Genomic DNA, 16,622 nt, shown 5'->3' with positions numbered 1-16,622 from the left:
CATTGAGGGAAAAGACATCTGAGATTTGAACAACAAGAAAAAAGTAAAGAAAAAAAAGAAAAAAAGTCGTAATATTACGAGAATAAAGTCATAAGTTTACGAGAATAAAGTCAGAAGTTTGCGAGAAAATAAGTCGTGATATTACAAGAATAAAGTCATAACTCAACAAGAAAAAAACTCTTAATATTACGAGAATAAAGTCATAACTTTACGAGGAAAAAAGTCGTAATATGAGAATAAAGTCATACATTTACAAGAAAAAAGACGTATTATTACGAGAATAAGACATAACTGTACGAGAAAAAAAGAAAATAACACGTAAAAATTACTATTTTATAATATCATTACTTTATTCTCATAATATTATGATTTTATTCTCGAAATCTCAGATTTATATTGATTTTCCTCAATGTCGCCCTAATTTCTGGGTTTTAGGACTCATTCCTGTAGCACTCTGTTATTTCTGTCACTTTTAAATCAAACAGCATGAATTAGTTTGAGAAGAATCTGTCCAAAAGCATGTGCCATTATCCCTTTTTGTACGATTCATTGTGTCCAGCCCATCTCTAGGACTTTAATTGTGAATATTTAGAGAAATTATAAACACTTTAACCTTTAGATGTTGTTGGCTAACATATCGGATAACCTAGTTTGTTTCAAGCATACCCCGGCCTTTAATCTCCCCAGCTGTTTTTCAAGTTGTACGTTTTACGAGCAGCACTTGAAGGCAGCATTTCTCTGTCTGAGCCAGCCTGTGGTCTTTGCCATAGCCAGCCTAGGCCAGGCGGGAAAGCATTTTGAGCAAGTGGTGCCGGACACACATGCTCTCCCACTTCCTTTTTCCCCTCATTTTCCACAAGAGAAGTAGGAGTAGTGTTTGGTTGAATCACAATGCTCCCTTTCAGAGTGAGTGACTCGTAGGAATTTGTTAGGGAAAGGAAGACGCTGAAACGTGGCTCGGGTGGATCGGCTTTCCTTTAAGAAGGCTGCTGGCTTTGTGACAAATTAGGCCTATCGAAGAAAGACAGGCGGAGCAGAAACCAGCTTCTCACAATCCAGAATGACAAGTCGTTGTTGCATTCACTTATGATGACTAATTAAAAGACATTATCACGTCCTACAGCAGCAGCTCTTTCCACTTGGGCCTCTTCAGAGTGACCGAGGTCACGTCTTTCACACATGGGTGCTGTCTGGTCTGTCTGTCCAGTGACACAGAGCAGGTCCCGGTCCAGGAGCAGACACTCCGGTATTTCCCACATGTGTGTCCCAGCTGATTAGCACCCATCAGCATGCCTGTGACCGGTTCCTCCTTATCTCTGAGCTCACTGTTAAAAAAATAACCGTCAGCTTGAGATTCAGCGGCAGCAAAACTGTACACTGCTTCAACCTTTGGGGCAATCCTAGTCAGGAAGGAGATGTTTCCTATAGAGGTGGGGGAAAAAATCTAATCACCTATGTATTCTGATTTCTTTTAACGATTTTTTAGATAGATTTTTTAATGCCAGAATCGATATATTTGCTTAATTTGAGTCTATGCAGAGGTGGAAGGAAGTTACCGCTTTTATTGTTGTAGTCTGAGTAACGTGACATCACATCTGTTCCGTATCCGTCAACCAAAACAAACCGCAGCAAGCCGAATTGAGAAAGTACAAAACGTCGGAAGGTCAGCATGGATACGACCTGCACCCTTGCATTTTAAATCCAAAGTGGTAAAACACTACACATACAGTAAAGTATAGAAACACTTTGGGTTTCACACATTGCAGGAAAAGCAGAGCTAGACATCACGGCTAAATCTGCATGCTAAGTCTGTCATGGACAGGAAACATTATCGTATTACGGTAACGTGCGGTCAAACCAGCCGTCACTCTCATCTCTGTGGTCAAATTGGTTGACGCTACAACTGTAGAGCACCCATATACTGACATTTATGTTAAATACAATCAAACGGCCTCTATGGAGCTGACCATGGATGTATAAAGAGAACGGAGCTGACGGGAGAGCTAGAGACGGACTTGGCAAAGTTAGCAGAAGTATAGACATGTGTACGTCTGGTTTTCAAAATAAGCTGTTAACAAAAGGAACTGTATATACAAAATAAATATATGGAAATAAGATTGATTGTATTATATTCACAAGAAGTATAAAACATTACATGTCCCTTATAAATTAGAAAGAAAATACCACTAATTTGTGAGGGAAATGTCTTTATTCTTTGATTTTTGGATTGCTGGAAAAAAATTAATGAATCATTTCTGACAATGACTGATATATTTGACTGCAGGACATCTCTGACTACATACATGCTGAAAATCAAACCTTTTAATGCATTCATTTAGATATTTTCCAAAGTACAAGTCCCTAGAAGTGTATGTTTCAACTTTTCCCCATTGTCTAGTGTTAAGAAGGTTAAGAAAAATAAATAATATAAATCGTAATATCGAATCGCAATACTTAAAAATCATCAATACATATTGAATCGGCACCCAAGTATCGTGATAGTATTGAATCAAGAGATAGGTGTTTTGTCCCAGTCCTAGTTTCCAGTTGGCGCAGAGTCTTCCTGCCGCAGCGCTCTCGGTGTGTGTTTCACAGAGGACACGAGTTCATTACCGTTCACCTCCAGTTGTTTGCTGTGGTTGCAGGTTTGTTGCCAGTTCAGCTGCGGCGCACAATCAGACTCAAACCTGCTGAGAGGAGAGGAGGAGGTCAAACACACCACAGAGCGAGACAGACAGAGACAAACAGGAGGTAGGAGATTGGAAGTGAAAGGACAATGTTCTCTGAAATCCTCGGCTCACTGAACACACGCGATAAAGACGAAAGGAAGGGTATATTATTCCCACTATCTGTAATATAAAACATTCATGTGAGGAGGAAAAGGAGAATGTACGATCAGCAAACCTTCTCTTGAAAAATAAAGTTTAATTTCAACCAAGGTTGGGGATATAGGGAGCAAAAATGAATGACAGGTGAGGGAACAGATGCCCCTGACAGGCTCGTACTCTGAGGCAGTGCGACTTCTGAGTAGCGTGGGTAATCCCGGTGAGGCTGAAGTGGACGTATCCAGGCCACTACTTTTACTTTTAACTGGTTTCTGATCTGGTGTTTGGTTCAGACCCTCACTGTTTCTCCAGCGCAGATCAAGCATCCAGCCCCTCGGGGCAAAGACAGGAATAGACGGAGAGAGAGAAGGGGAAAGTGGTCCTAAGGGATTAAAAGCATGTTAGTACTTTGCTTTTGTAGACTTACAAAGGGCAAACAAGGGTGGAAACAGTGACAAATCCTGATCTTTTCTTTATGAAAAAGTGTTCTTGGATTTTACACAATTTTACTCATGAAGATCAGCTACTAAAGTCTGAGAAAACAATCCTGATGATGCCACCGGTGTATTTCAATTCATCTTGAGACTTTGCATTTCTAGCAGAAAGCTTGCATTAAGAACTGGTGGTGTGCAGCCTGAATGTTGTGGGCATTTACAAGGCAGGGAGAGTCTAACCAAAGATGCTATTAAGATGCATAATGGGATTTTATAGGATTTAAAGTTGTTGGAGCTTGACCTATACTAGGGACTAACACTGATGTCACACCAGGCAGCGGCGAAGTGCGGCTCGATGCAATAATTACATTTTCTTTGTCCAGGAGGCGTATAGCCTACATCAGACCGTCACATACGGGTACTTTGCAAAAAGGCAAGGCCAAGCCCCCTTTTAGGGAGAAGCAAACCAAAGATCCCATAGACTTCAATGCAATTTGACGTTTGTTTGGATTCTAATTTTGACAAATTTGTATGCATTCATCTTTTGTTATAGAAACGATTGTTTTATACACATGTCTAATAATTATTTTGTGACCTTGCCTGAACCTGAGCGTTCGCGATACCTTAGTAAATTAAGGTTGATCACCGTCATGTCCCTTCAGTATTCCCCCGTCCAACACAGTGGCCGGATATTGCTTATCCAGACTTCTATACATATTTGATTGAATCCCGTTAGGCTAAGTGTTGTCTGTAAATAACCAGCCTGTTAATAGCCAACTGTTTGATCTATAGGCTGACATTTAGTTGGAGACGACAGTCTGATGCTGCTATAACGTTAATGTATGAGTGTGTTACTGCAGCAGCCTCACACTCAAGCTAACGTTAGCTAGCCATGCTAGTCACTGTCACCATCATCATTTAGCCATTTAGCACACTGACTGTGAATATTCATGCATCGTATGTGCCTCAAATTTGAATGTGAAAGCCTCGGTTAACCCGCTACACAACAGCTCTTCATCAGTTTCTTTCCTCCAAAAAGGAGCACTGCCTCGGCGATGACGTGATGCTGGTCTGGTCTATAGCTTGGAGCCATAAAGCCCCTCTATTATATCTTTGTTAGGACACGGCAGGGGAACACACCGGAGATCAGCGTTTTTGGATTTATTGTTGGTGCAACCAGCTACACAGCAACTCTTCGGCGTTATTACTATTACCGAATTGTTTAAAGTAGAAGTTTAGAGACATGTTTCAACTTCTTCTGTTTACTCTGTTAGCATCTATGAGGGACTGAGGATTGTTTCCCCCAAAAGAGGGCGTGGTCATGCGAGCCTACTCTGGATGACGTATTGCCGGTCTGATGTATACGAGAAAAAAGTTTCCAAACGAGCCGCCACGTTTGTTCCGGTTTGAGAGCTGGGAGCAGCAGCCTACGAGTGAAAGCGTTCATCCAATCAGGTGCCTAGTGGTACCCCATCATGCGTCCAATGCTTGGAAGCGAGGCGATCCCTCTCATTCAAAAACGCCCATATGGACACGTACCATTAGCCCTTGCTGTGTTAATGCTCGACCCTTTGGCTTATGAATCCCAGCTGCACACCTGCTCTAAACACCACTCACGCCAACACACTTTATATAAGCCTTGCACCCCAAGGCCAAACAGGTGCCAAAGCTGCCTTTAACCCCAGACAGTGACAATCAGTTCCTTCCTTTTTCCTTCCTGTTCATCCCACGCCCCCTCCTCTAACACACAAACTCACACATTCATGCTACACAGATGCAAAGCAGGCATAATCCACACGCACGTGACATGTTTTCTCTGAAGGAGCCCACAGAACGGCCAGCCTGAGCCCAGCCCAACACCACAGCGGGCTGCTCCTTTCAGCCAGCGGGCACCAGATGATTTAGGGCCGATTGAGGGGTTCTGAGGCCTCTATTTAACGTGGACAAGCACATCATTTAAAAGACCTCAGACAGCTGTGGTATTTTCAGAAAATGTAAGGAACACAGTGTTTGTAAGGACGACACGTGATCTGCTGGGTGAGCAGCATGTGCGTGTCTCTGAGTAAGAGAGAGAGAGAAAAAAGAGCCTGAATTAATTATTGAAACGTTCCCATAGCACACGCTCCTGAGTGGCGATTATTTTAGAAACAGTAGCCTATGTTTAGCTCTGCTAGGAGGAGACAGGGTAAGATTAAACAGTCTCGGCGGATGATAAGCTATACGTTGTGTGTTAGGAAATTTTAATAGACAGCAGATACTCTATCTTTATGGATAAGACTGAGAGGACAACGGGGACAGTTTATCTGCCCTCTTCCTCCGGGCCTCAAAAGGATGCCGTCCTCTTGTTGAGCCACGATACAAACAAGTTAATAGACACATAATATACTATATAATCAGTGTAAGCCACACAACTATGAAAATAAACTTGTAATTCTCTCACATTTTGATGTTTAATCAAATGTAAACCAGCCGTCCCGCCCACTGCTGATCACTTGTTCTGCACCTAATAAGCTTGTCCAGTTGTAAACAAAGTGATTAAGAGCCACATTTAAGCCAAATTTCAAATATATTATGTTGCTAAAAACAATACAAATCAGTCACATATTGACAACATTAGTAGCATTAGGAAAAGGGGTACTGATAAGTCTATTGAAATGATTATGAAAACATGCAAGTTTAGCCGAATATGAGGCTTTAGTATTCCGAGTTAAATGGGTATTAAAGGGATAGTTTGGGTGTTTTGAAGTGGGGGTTTTATGAGGTACTTATCCATAGTAGGTGTATTACTTACAGTAGATGATGGTCGACATGCAGACAGAAACAGACAGGAGTACTGACACGGGAGCAAATAAATGTACTGCTGTTGACGGGGACGAAACGTATTTTAGTCACCTTAAAGAAAGGCCCACCTAAAAAAAATCGATATCCGCATATGAATATTGTTTTAAGACAGACTTGAAAAAGAACAAACCTATCCTTTAACTCCAGCAAAACAAGTACTGCTCTATGCTGGTGTACAACTTAACCTACTTTGTGTTAGTTTACGGTAATGTGATTAAATATGATTTTATTTCAGAAGGTGCACCATGTGAGCACAATATAAACTGAAAAATTAGAGGTCTTAAAAAAAATAGATTTTCACACTGAACCTCTCTCTAAGACAGGACCAAGATTGGATAATAATAATAATGGATCTGCCTCGGTTGATATTGTACTTTCATGGTGCAAATCTTCTCATTTATTTTCAATAAATCAAATTAACAAAAATGGATTGATATACAGTAAACATCTGACTTTTGGGGCCCCTTTTTGTCTAGGGAGTATTCTCATCCACACTCGTCACATACTGATGCTTTGTCAGCCAGGACCCCCTTTGGCGTCAATTTGTAACGCACTGTGTGGCCCAGCGAGTCAAACTATGACGCTCTACTACAGTCGCAGTAAACACGTGGTTAACGTTATGAATTTTAAACAAACACACTTCCTAAGGATTTAGGCAACAAAACCACTTTGTTAGGTTTAGGAAAAAATCATCATGCTTTGGCTAAAAATGACTGGGTTTATAAAGCGAAAGTGAAACTTAACGTTGTGACAGAAAGACAAACACGTTGTTGGTTTCACACGGGACACAAACAGCAGTCTCCTGGATGAAAGCCCTGTTAGATGGCTCCGTCCATCCACAATATGTGTTTTTTTTCGCTCTTTAAACTACGTCACCACACTCCCCGACCACTTTCTCTGAGCGTTTAGTATTGACGTAGATGGGTTTTCATGGTAGTTACTTGAAAGCCCGGTGCGTCTCATACAGACTCTAAAGGGTGCCTTGTGCGTCCGCATCAAACGCCATCATGCATGACAACGCATTGGTATTTGACGCCCTGGGAATGAGAACGGACTGGCCCATTTTACCAGTTTATGGTGGGCCAAAGCTTCTCAGAATAATTTTAATAAAATGTCCATGGTTGCCTTGCAGCCGCACCAGCTGGAGACTATTCATTATGAACATTTTGAATTGATTTACCATGATATTCATCAGCTGTCTGACTAAATGGGTGCTCCTGTTTGTAAAAGTCCGCCCTCAGGTTTACATACTCACTTGGACTTTTAATCCGTCCCTGGGGAGGCTTTTTCCAGACAAAACATTAACAACCATCTGTTTGTGGCTCCGTTACAGTATTTCTAAGTGCAGATGGGAGAGTGCTCCTGTGTTTTCACAGTAAATTTTGAAGTTTTTGACTCCCACATGGACTGAGAGGGGTTTAGATTCCACTGAATGCCATTTTTAGCGATGTGGGTGTATTGTTTTCCTTGGCAGACGTCTTCACTGGTCACTGCTGGTCGAGATCCCACTATACATGAACTCTTTCACCGCTCCCTTGTCTAATTTAAAAGCCTATTTTTAGCCTATTCAATAAATCTGTCATTTTAATTTTCTGCTCTGTGTTTGTTTACAACGGGAAGCGATGTTTTTTTTAGGGCACATGTGCTGTGCTGTGCTGTGGCGCTGAGGCGTGTTGAGGGAGGGCGTGGTGGTAGCAGCAGCTGGCAGAAGTTTTTGGAGGTTTTGATGTCTCTATCTACTCGCCGTCTTCTGATCCTCCCTCTCTCAGAGCTCCCTATCGTTTCCCAGGGAATCTCTCAAGTAACGCACATGGGAGTTAGACTTTAAACACAGACAACCTGCGTGTCCTCATGAGTTTTTAATTAAAATATTATTAGGAGGATGATTAACACATCAAATACATACTTGAAGGTGATTTGAAGGTGGCTGAACCAATTAAGCTATTTAAACCTAAGATACTCGTACATTTAATTTTCTACATCTCTGCCCTTTGTGTAATCCCACTAAAGACCCTGAATGTCTGACTAATCAAGGCTTTTCTTGTGCAGCAGCATGTTGTTGAAGGGAAACTGATTAACGATCAATACGTCCTGAAGACTCCATCTTACTCAGCGGATGTATCAGTGTTGAATGTGCTGTGTGAGCTTCACTCATCAAGCATCAATCAGCAGTACTGACAACTGGTCAGCTGTATCAGTCGTGCCGTTTGGATGAATAAAGTGAGAGAGTTTGACACAAACATTACAGGAATAGTTTGACATTTTGGGAAATACACTTAAAGGAGCAGTGTGTAGGATTTAGTGACATCTAGTGGTGTGGCTGCAGATTGCAACCAATTTAAACTTCTCCCGTGTGCCAAGTGTGTGGGAGAACTACGGTGGCCGACAAAAACGTGAATGACCGTCTCTAGAGCCAGTTGTTTTAAGAGTAGCGTAGGTCATTTGGAGAGTAGCAGAGCCAGTGCATAGAGTGTGTGTTTGTACGTAGGAAGTGAGTGATGAAGCAAGAGAGAGAGAGAGAGAGCGGCGGCGAATGTGTGTGTGCGAACAAGTGAGCTAGCGGAGGAGAAGTTAGTTTAGCTCCGTGAAGAGGACCCGCTCCGTATGTAGATATAAACGGCACATTTGAAGGTAACGAAAACACAACGATTCTTATATTCAGGTGATTATTCACCAAAGAAAACATACTTATAAAATATCATATGCCATTTCTGCGAGTAGATCCCCCTAAATGCTACACACTGTTCCTTTAACTGCTTGCTTGCAGAAAGTTAGATGAGAAGATACCACTCTGGTATCATTGTTTTGAAGCGTTTAGTTTCAATTTAGCAAAAAAAAAGAAAAAGAACAAAGGCAGCAACTCCTACAAAATAATTGTTTTGGCACCAACTTCGAACATATTCTGGTAGTTTTAAAGAATAACATTATGATTCTTTGTTATGATAACAATTTGGGGATAATGTTGTTTTCCAACATTCAATGTTATAAATCAAAAGTATTTAAAATTATTCTGGAAATCCCCGAGAGCAAATGCCTACTCTTTCACATGTACCCAAACTGACAGTTGCTCCCTTGCGAAGTCTGTCCATAAACAATATCACTCACTGTGTCCAAGTCTTGCCTGCTTGTCTCTCTCTCTCTCTCTCTCTCTCTCTCTCTCTCTCTCTCTCTCTCTCTCTCTCTCTCTCTCTCTCTCTCTCAATTTTCATAATAAAAAATTCAGCACTGGAAACTTTTTCTTTACCTCAGCATTAAACAAATCCTGTTTCTTCCACACACGTTTCCTTCCATGTAGCTGCCCTATGCAGTAAAACTAACTGGTCACATTCAGTACATAAAACATTTTGTTCCAGTAAAGAAAGGTGCTGAGTTGAGCTCTTAATTAGACCCTCTGAACATGGGTGGTGCTGCAATGGAAAACAAAACACACTCCGCCAGATCCAGTCCTGTTTTAGGTGCTTGTAGGGGCCTTTAAGAACAGACAAACCTTGATTTTTACCTCCCGCTATTCTCTGCAGGATTAAAAAGGTTGGAAACACCTCTCTCTCTCTCTCTCTCTCTCTCTCTCTCTCTCTCTCTCTCTCTCTCTCTCTCTCTCCCTACTGGCATCATAGTGTGGAGCATGAAAGGTACACCAAGCACACCATGCGAAACAAGGTACACCTCTGTTTCACATCAACCGTACTACATATGATAATGACCTCTGGGCCATCATGGGGTCCACTGTATAAAAGCTTGTGTGTAGAATTATATAATATTTAACAACCTGGCAGTAAAAAGAAAGATGTATCTTGCTGTTAGAGAGTTGCTCTTAGACTTTTTAGTGAGCTGACACTCGATTTGAATGTTATCAGGCCATTAAATTGGCGTTATCAGTCGCTATAAGCACCATAAATGTGGGTCATTAGGAGCCTACTGCGTTGTAAAAGTGAAAACTTAAAAGCAACATGTTCTATGTGTTCTTCCTCAGTGGATTTCAGACTCTTTCCCTACAGTCTCACATTGGATACGGAGTGTTAATGGAACTTATTCCTTTAGAAGCTATAAGCTTCTGGCTCAAGGACAAACCTTTAAGTTTTTTCACATCTGGGACCCCTTTCTGGTCTATATTGGAGATAACGGGGCCCAGGCCCTTAGGAGTGGTCTCTACGGACCAGTATGGACTGAGATCTCGAGGTACATTTCCATGTAGGTCTTAGTGTTTAAGATGCCATTATCCCATCATTATGCCTGATTACTTTTGTCATATATATATTTGTACAGACTTTGTTTCAACTATGTTTCAAAAGTGAAAGCAAAACCTTTAGTGAACACAAAGACAACTACACGCTGGTTTCACACAGGATGCTAACCCCAGTCTCCTTGTTAAAAACCCTCAGTGTTTTGTGACCTATCCATCACCCCCGACCTCCACGTGTCCTTCACGCTGTCTATACTACAGCGCCTGACTTCCTTTTCTGCTACTGTCATAATTACTACGGTCACTAGAGGTCGCTGTCGTGTTCTTTTATACCTTCTTTCGGTGATCTACCATGTGAATAGATGATAAAACCTAATATTGGGTATAGTAGGCCCCTATTGACCCACATACAGTATATGGTGCTTATATTGACCAATAACACCTATTTAATGGCCTGATAACAGTCTAATCAGCTGGACTAACCATAAATGTAATTTAGCAAAAACATTAGTACTAATTAGATACCAATAATCTACTTCTTATCTATACACGTCCATCCAGCATTGTTCAAACTGACATGACAACTAGAATTGAAAACAAGAAGTGTTCTCAGTTAATCCAATATAACTGCCTGAAGGTGTGTCACATTATAGGCTCTAATCAAGTACGGAGAGATCAGGTTTCCATCCAAAGCAGGAGTCTAACAAGATGAGATATCTAATTAGCACTCTAGAAAGGAAATCAGCAGCTTTTCGTGTTTGGTTGGCAGCACTCACACTCACACAAGGTTTTAAAAAAAACCAGTGATACATCACTTGAGAGCCTTATTTAGTGTTTCTGTTTAGTCTTTGACTTTAATGTTATATACCTGGCTTTTCCTGTATGTCAGATGAATACAATAAAGCATTAAATGTATGAGGTATTTCAACGACAAAACATTTTTCAATTGAGATATTGTAGCACCTAGTTGCATCTTGAAATATTAGTTCTATAAAGTAGCATCATTCAGGGATCTAACAGGTTGTGTTTAACTGGATGTATAAAAGTGTATGTGCAAGTGAGATATACAAGATCTGCATCACAAGTTGCTGAATCTCTGTTCTTCAGACCTCTTGACATCAGCTGGTGCAGCTTCGGTGGTCTCTACCAATAAAATGTCAAACATTCCTGCTGGAAAGAAATTCAAGACATGACTTTCTGATGCCATTTGTCATTCCAGTGATTCCTTCTTCATCTCTGAGTGTTGTGCGGGTTTTCCCCCCACATGGCACAGTCCTCCTCGCACCAACTGCCAGTGCCTCTCCTCTCTCTCTCTCTCTGAAGATGGAGACACATTTGGCGGTTCACCAGCTGTTTCTCAAAAAAATGTGTTGCTCCCGTCTGGCGGCTCCTCGGCATTTTGGCATATGATCCTGTGGTGGAGGAGGGTGGACACTTGGCGGCGGGATTCCCTTGCAAGGTGGGGCCAAGGCGAAGGCGAGGAAAAGGGCGTCTTTTCGGGTGCCACATATTCGACTGTCTGCATCCACATCTGACACATTCATTTCTTCTCAGTGTGATAGTTATTCCGCTTCCATTCTGTGAAGGTCACAGTATCAATAACCCACAAATGCAATATGGTTAATCCCTTTGGATTAAGGCCAAGGTTTCTTGTGTGAGGCCTTCGAAGTGTTTCCAGCCAAGTCGTATCTGCAATAACAGACGGCAGACTGAGAGATGACCTCCAAAAGCAACACACACACTGCAAACCAGCTTTCTTTCTATCACTCTGGCAGAGACATAATAATGAGGACATGATGACGGAGTTTGATTTATTCTATCCTTGAGGTCTACAGTCAACATTTGTGTGTCCCGGCCCTGATGCGACTCACTGGCATTGTCCCAGAATCCATGACAACTCACTGAAGTGTCATTTGCTCTGTTAGGGATGGATTTACCCCCTCCCTTCACATCACTGCTTTGTTAGAGGGCAACTCAGGACAACAGAAAAGGCTGTGCGAGTGATGCCCCCTGCTGTTGGGATGAGGTAAGTGCAACTTTTGTTTTTCCCAGTTAGGCATCGGTGCTTAGAAATGTTGATGCTTTCTTACTTGTCTTTGACCTTAAATGTATGTTTTACATGAGCTACAGATCATAGATAACACTGTATCCAACTATGCATGGCCTTAAAGCAGCTGCCCCTTTGTCTCAACTGCCCTACTTTGTCAAAAGCAAGACAATAGCTCCCCCTGTAGTCTGATATTGATAAATGCAAGCTGTAAGATTCCAGATTTTGTTCAGTTTACTGATATTTTTAGCTGTGAAATCTGTCTGACAGATCCCCTGGAGCAGAGATTCCCAATTAAAAGAGTCGCGTCAAAGCTTTCAGAGCAGTGAAAACACAGCTAGTCACTATAATGAAGTCTGCAACAGAGACCTGTCACGTTAAAGACTTGTATAGAACCAAGACAGACAATCAAAGATTAGACTTGTGTGACTTGATAGACTTCACCTTTTTTTCCCCCCACTTTATTAGTTTTCACATACAAACAAACATTTTGTGTACAACCGTACAGGAAAACTTTTTTCATCTTTTTTTGCCAAGGAAACAAACAGAAAATAAAAAAAATCAAGTATAATAAAATAATCTCCATATCAAAATAATAATAATACAAAATACAAATTTAAAAACAGACAAAAAAAAAAATAGACAAGGTGTGTGATGTATATGTACCTGGCGTTTTAGAGTAAACTAATTCTATAGCAAATGATTAAAACAAACCATACTACAATCTGACAGCTGCTCAAGCAAATATGGTAAATGGACTTGCACTTATATAGCGCTTTTCTAGTCTTCTGACCACTCAAAGCACTTTACACTACATGTCAGCATTCACCCATTCACATACATTCATACACTGATGGCAGAGCCACCATGCAAGAAGTCAACTTTGCCCATCAGAGCCCACCTTCTGCAAATGTCCCCACTGTGGGACTAATAAAGGAATATCTTATCTCTTATCTTAATCTAAATACTCATTCCCACACCGTTGGCTCAGCATTCGGGAGCAATTTGGGGTTAAGTGTGTTGCTCAAGGACACATCGACATGTGACCGAACCACCAACCTTCCGATTGGTGGACGACCCGCTCTACCCTCTGAGCCACAAGCCGCCCCATGTAATGAAAGGTTGCCATACGCTGCTAAAATTATCCTTAGGTCCTCGTAGAGCAAATCTTATCTTTTCATAGACTTCACCTTTTACGAGTGTTTTCTTTTAAACTGCAATGTGACGGTGGTGCCTCTGCAGTTGGAGGTGCAGATGAGCAGTCTTGTGTAGAGAGTCAGCTTGAATTGCTGTTACTGTTACTAAGAGCATGAGTAATGTTAATTTCACAGTCACTATACCTTCTACCTACAGCATGAGTCAGAGCTCGTCAAACAAAGACTGTGATGTGTCTAGACAGAACTGTCACTAGACGCTGACAGTGACTCTGTAGGGAACAGTGTCACGGGTATTGTTTAGGGCTGTTGTGGTGAAGTAATTTCCCCTGCGGTGATAATGACCGACTCAACAGCGCGGTATTATTGCAACATTTTTTTTTGCTAATTAGTTTATTTATCCTGTATAAATAAGGATCATTGTTAGGCTATTATTGGGTATATTGTTGCTTTATAAATGACAAAGATGACAGTTTTAAAACTATTTAAATACTTGTTTATTGTTCAAGGCAGAGCAAAGAGGACAATGAGGCCAGGCGTCTTTTTTTTCAGCTTTGGTTGTGTCTGGTTGCTATGATACGGAATATCAAAATATCTGCACAAGGTAGAGTTCTTGCTCTGGATGAAGGGAAGGCTGAAACACATATAGGGTGAGAGGACGGACCTGATGGTCTATGTGTATTAATTTCTCCTCCATTGTTGTTGTTGTTGTTGTTGTTGTTGTTGTCCAGCGCTTTTAGTTTTACCCAAACAGAGCAGAATAGACACTCAGCACCTTATCACGCTGCTAGCATTTGTTGCAAAGTGTAAAAATGCGGCAAAGTGACGGTTGCTTGCCATCCCCTGCGGTTTGCTTGTCAATATCGCGGTATTGCAATATTGCGGTTATTGAGATAGCCCTATATTGTTCCTTCATAAAAATGATCGAGCAACCCGACTGTTTTTCCACTGTTAATGCAGAAATACACCTATGTATAGTTAGGTGCAGAGAGGAGAGAGCACTCTAACAATAGTCCCTTTACTGCGGTACCTCCCATAGTGTCTCTGGATCCAAGCACAACCCCCAGTGAGAGAACAAACGAAGAAGCACAATCAAAGATATGGAACGGTTTCAGCCAGGGAAACAGGCCTAATTGATTTCCTCTGTGTCTTTGTCTCTCCTGTACATGTATCTGCAACAGAAAGAGAAAGTAGGAGAAAGAAAGAAAGAAAGAGAGGCCATCAGAGGTCATCCTCCGGGACTGCAACCAAACCGAGGGGAGTTTCTGCAGACGCTCTGCTGTGTCTCGATCCAATCCATCTCCACAGACTCGAGATTCATCGGGGAGAACACCTGCACCGCTCTGCAACGCATACTGCTCTGCCTGCACGCTCGCACGCCTGTCTTCATGACTGCAGCAACATCTGGCAGAGGAGCAAGTGGATTGAAAAAGAACATCTGCACAAGCAGCAAGCAGCCAAGTAAACAAACACTCCTAATGAACACAGTTCCCAAACACAAGGCTACATTGTTGACCACCTATTTTCTTTTCATTAAGACCATATTAAGTGTTGGCACTGCTTTCTTCCCAAACATTGCAACAACAGCTTAGAAGACAGCTCACTTGTGTCAGTCGCTGTATGATGTATAACACACACACACACACACACACACTGTGCAGGGAGATGCTGTGATATACTGCAATACTTTTTTATTGCTCCAAAGGAAAGTCAATTAGCAAGGTAAGCATATGAAATAAAGTGCAATACAGGGAGCAATGTTCTAAACAGCATGCATTAATATTCAGGCAGATAATGGATGTGTGTTTTATGCAGAAATGCACCATAGAAGCAAGCAGCATACTGTAAGCTGGGCAATAAATATATATAATATGCAAAAATACCCATTGGGTAATAATGCTTTTTCATTTCTTTAACACAACATAGTTAGTTTTGTTCCCACTTTGCACATCGGCGTTGAAAAACATCCTCAAATTCACTATATTTCCTCTCCTTCTTCTTCATAGAAGAGCCCCGAGACACAATGCAGGATCCCTCCTATGCAGCACAGTTCCAACATTGAGACTGCACACTTGAGCAGGAGTGCATACTGTAAGTACACGCGATTGGCTCACGGCGGTCATGTGACTGCGGACTGTAGTCCCCTGTGTTAGGAAACAGTAATTGAGGCCTCCATATGGTATAGATCAGATGTAGCCTTCACCACAGCATTCCTCCAGCACACAGGCTCCACGCTTGTATCCACAATGAAAACGGAGCTAATCAAACAACTATCTCCACAAGACTATACTATATATATTCTCTCTCTTGTGTCTCACTGTATCTCACTGCTAAACACTCTTTTTTACTGAAAACAAAAGCTGTACTCTTGTAGGTTTTTTTTTTAGAAACAAATATTTGTTTTGATTCTGATAAACTGCAATATAATCTTATAATATCCAAGGAGAATATCAGTGTGTTGTGGTGGGTGTAAACAGGAAAACAAACAGTCTGCAGTACAAAACATACAATTTTTTCTATAGCAGATTATGCCAAACTACAAAATCCTGCCTACTTTCTATTTGCCCACATGCATGCACGTACATACATTTAACTAAGTAGGTGGTTGTATTCAGTTTCATAGTCCCACACTTCCCTGTGATGCTGCCAAAATCCTGTGTATCCTATAATATCACATCATCAGTCACTGTGCTGCCCTCGTTGCACACTGAGTACATAATGTTGTGCAACTATTTGCTTCACAGTTATAAAATATGAGCTAAAATATATGTGAATATGAGCTGTAGAACACTGTTTTAATGTATAAATCTGCATTGTAGTATGAATTTAGTACCAACTATAAACATGTAAACAATTAATAATAAGGACAGATATCCTACATTATCTGTAAAGTAATCTTAAGCATTTATTTATATAGTTACTGTCCGAGTGGTTAGGGATAAACCGGTGAGTTTAGTAAACATTAATTAAATGTAACTAAACCTCTTAACCCCATGGGGCCCTCCCCTGGTGGTTCATGGACCACTTGAGTCCACTGAGCTAGGGGATTTGGGATCATTTGGTTTTAGGCATGGGACAGGGATGCTTAATTTTTTAGGTAACATTACAACCTAATTTTATTTTATTTTATTTTATAACAAA

General features: G+C 41.2%; 1 long non-coding RNA gene across 2 annotated transcripts in view; it reads left to right on the top strand.

The window, feature by feature from the left end:
* LOC141783326 (uncharacterized) overlaps positions 1–15,786 on the top strand; it is a 69,867-nt gene extending 54,081 nt beyond the window's left edge. Inside the window, exons 3-5 of one of the 2 annotated variants that reach the window (XR_012597250.1) lie at positions 12,206–12,306; positions 14,663–14,942; positions 15,488–15,786. This is a non-coding gene — a long non-coding RNA (uncharacterized LOC141783326). Of the gene's footprint in view, positions 1–12,205; positions 12,307–14,662; positions 15,070–15,487 lie in introns of those variants that run through there. The other variant, XR_012597251.1, reaches the window with a different exon arrangement.
* Positions 15,787–16,622: the final 836 nt, after the last annotated feature.

Source organism: Sebastes fasciatus, chromosome 15 (assembly GCF_043250625.1).
Source record: "Sebastes fasciatus isolate fSebFas1 chromosome 15, fSebFas1.pri, whole genome shotgun sequence".
NCBI lineage: Eukaryota > Metazoa > Chordata > Actinopteri > Perciformes > Sebastidae > Sebastes > Sebastes fasciatus.
This window is presented reverse-complemented; position numbering and strand designations above follow the sequence as displayed.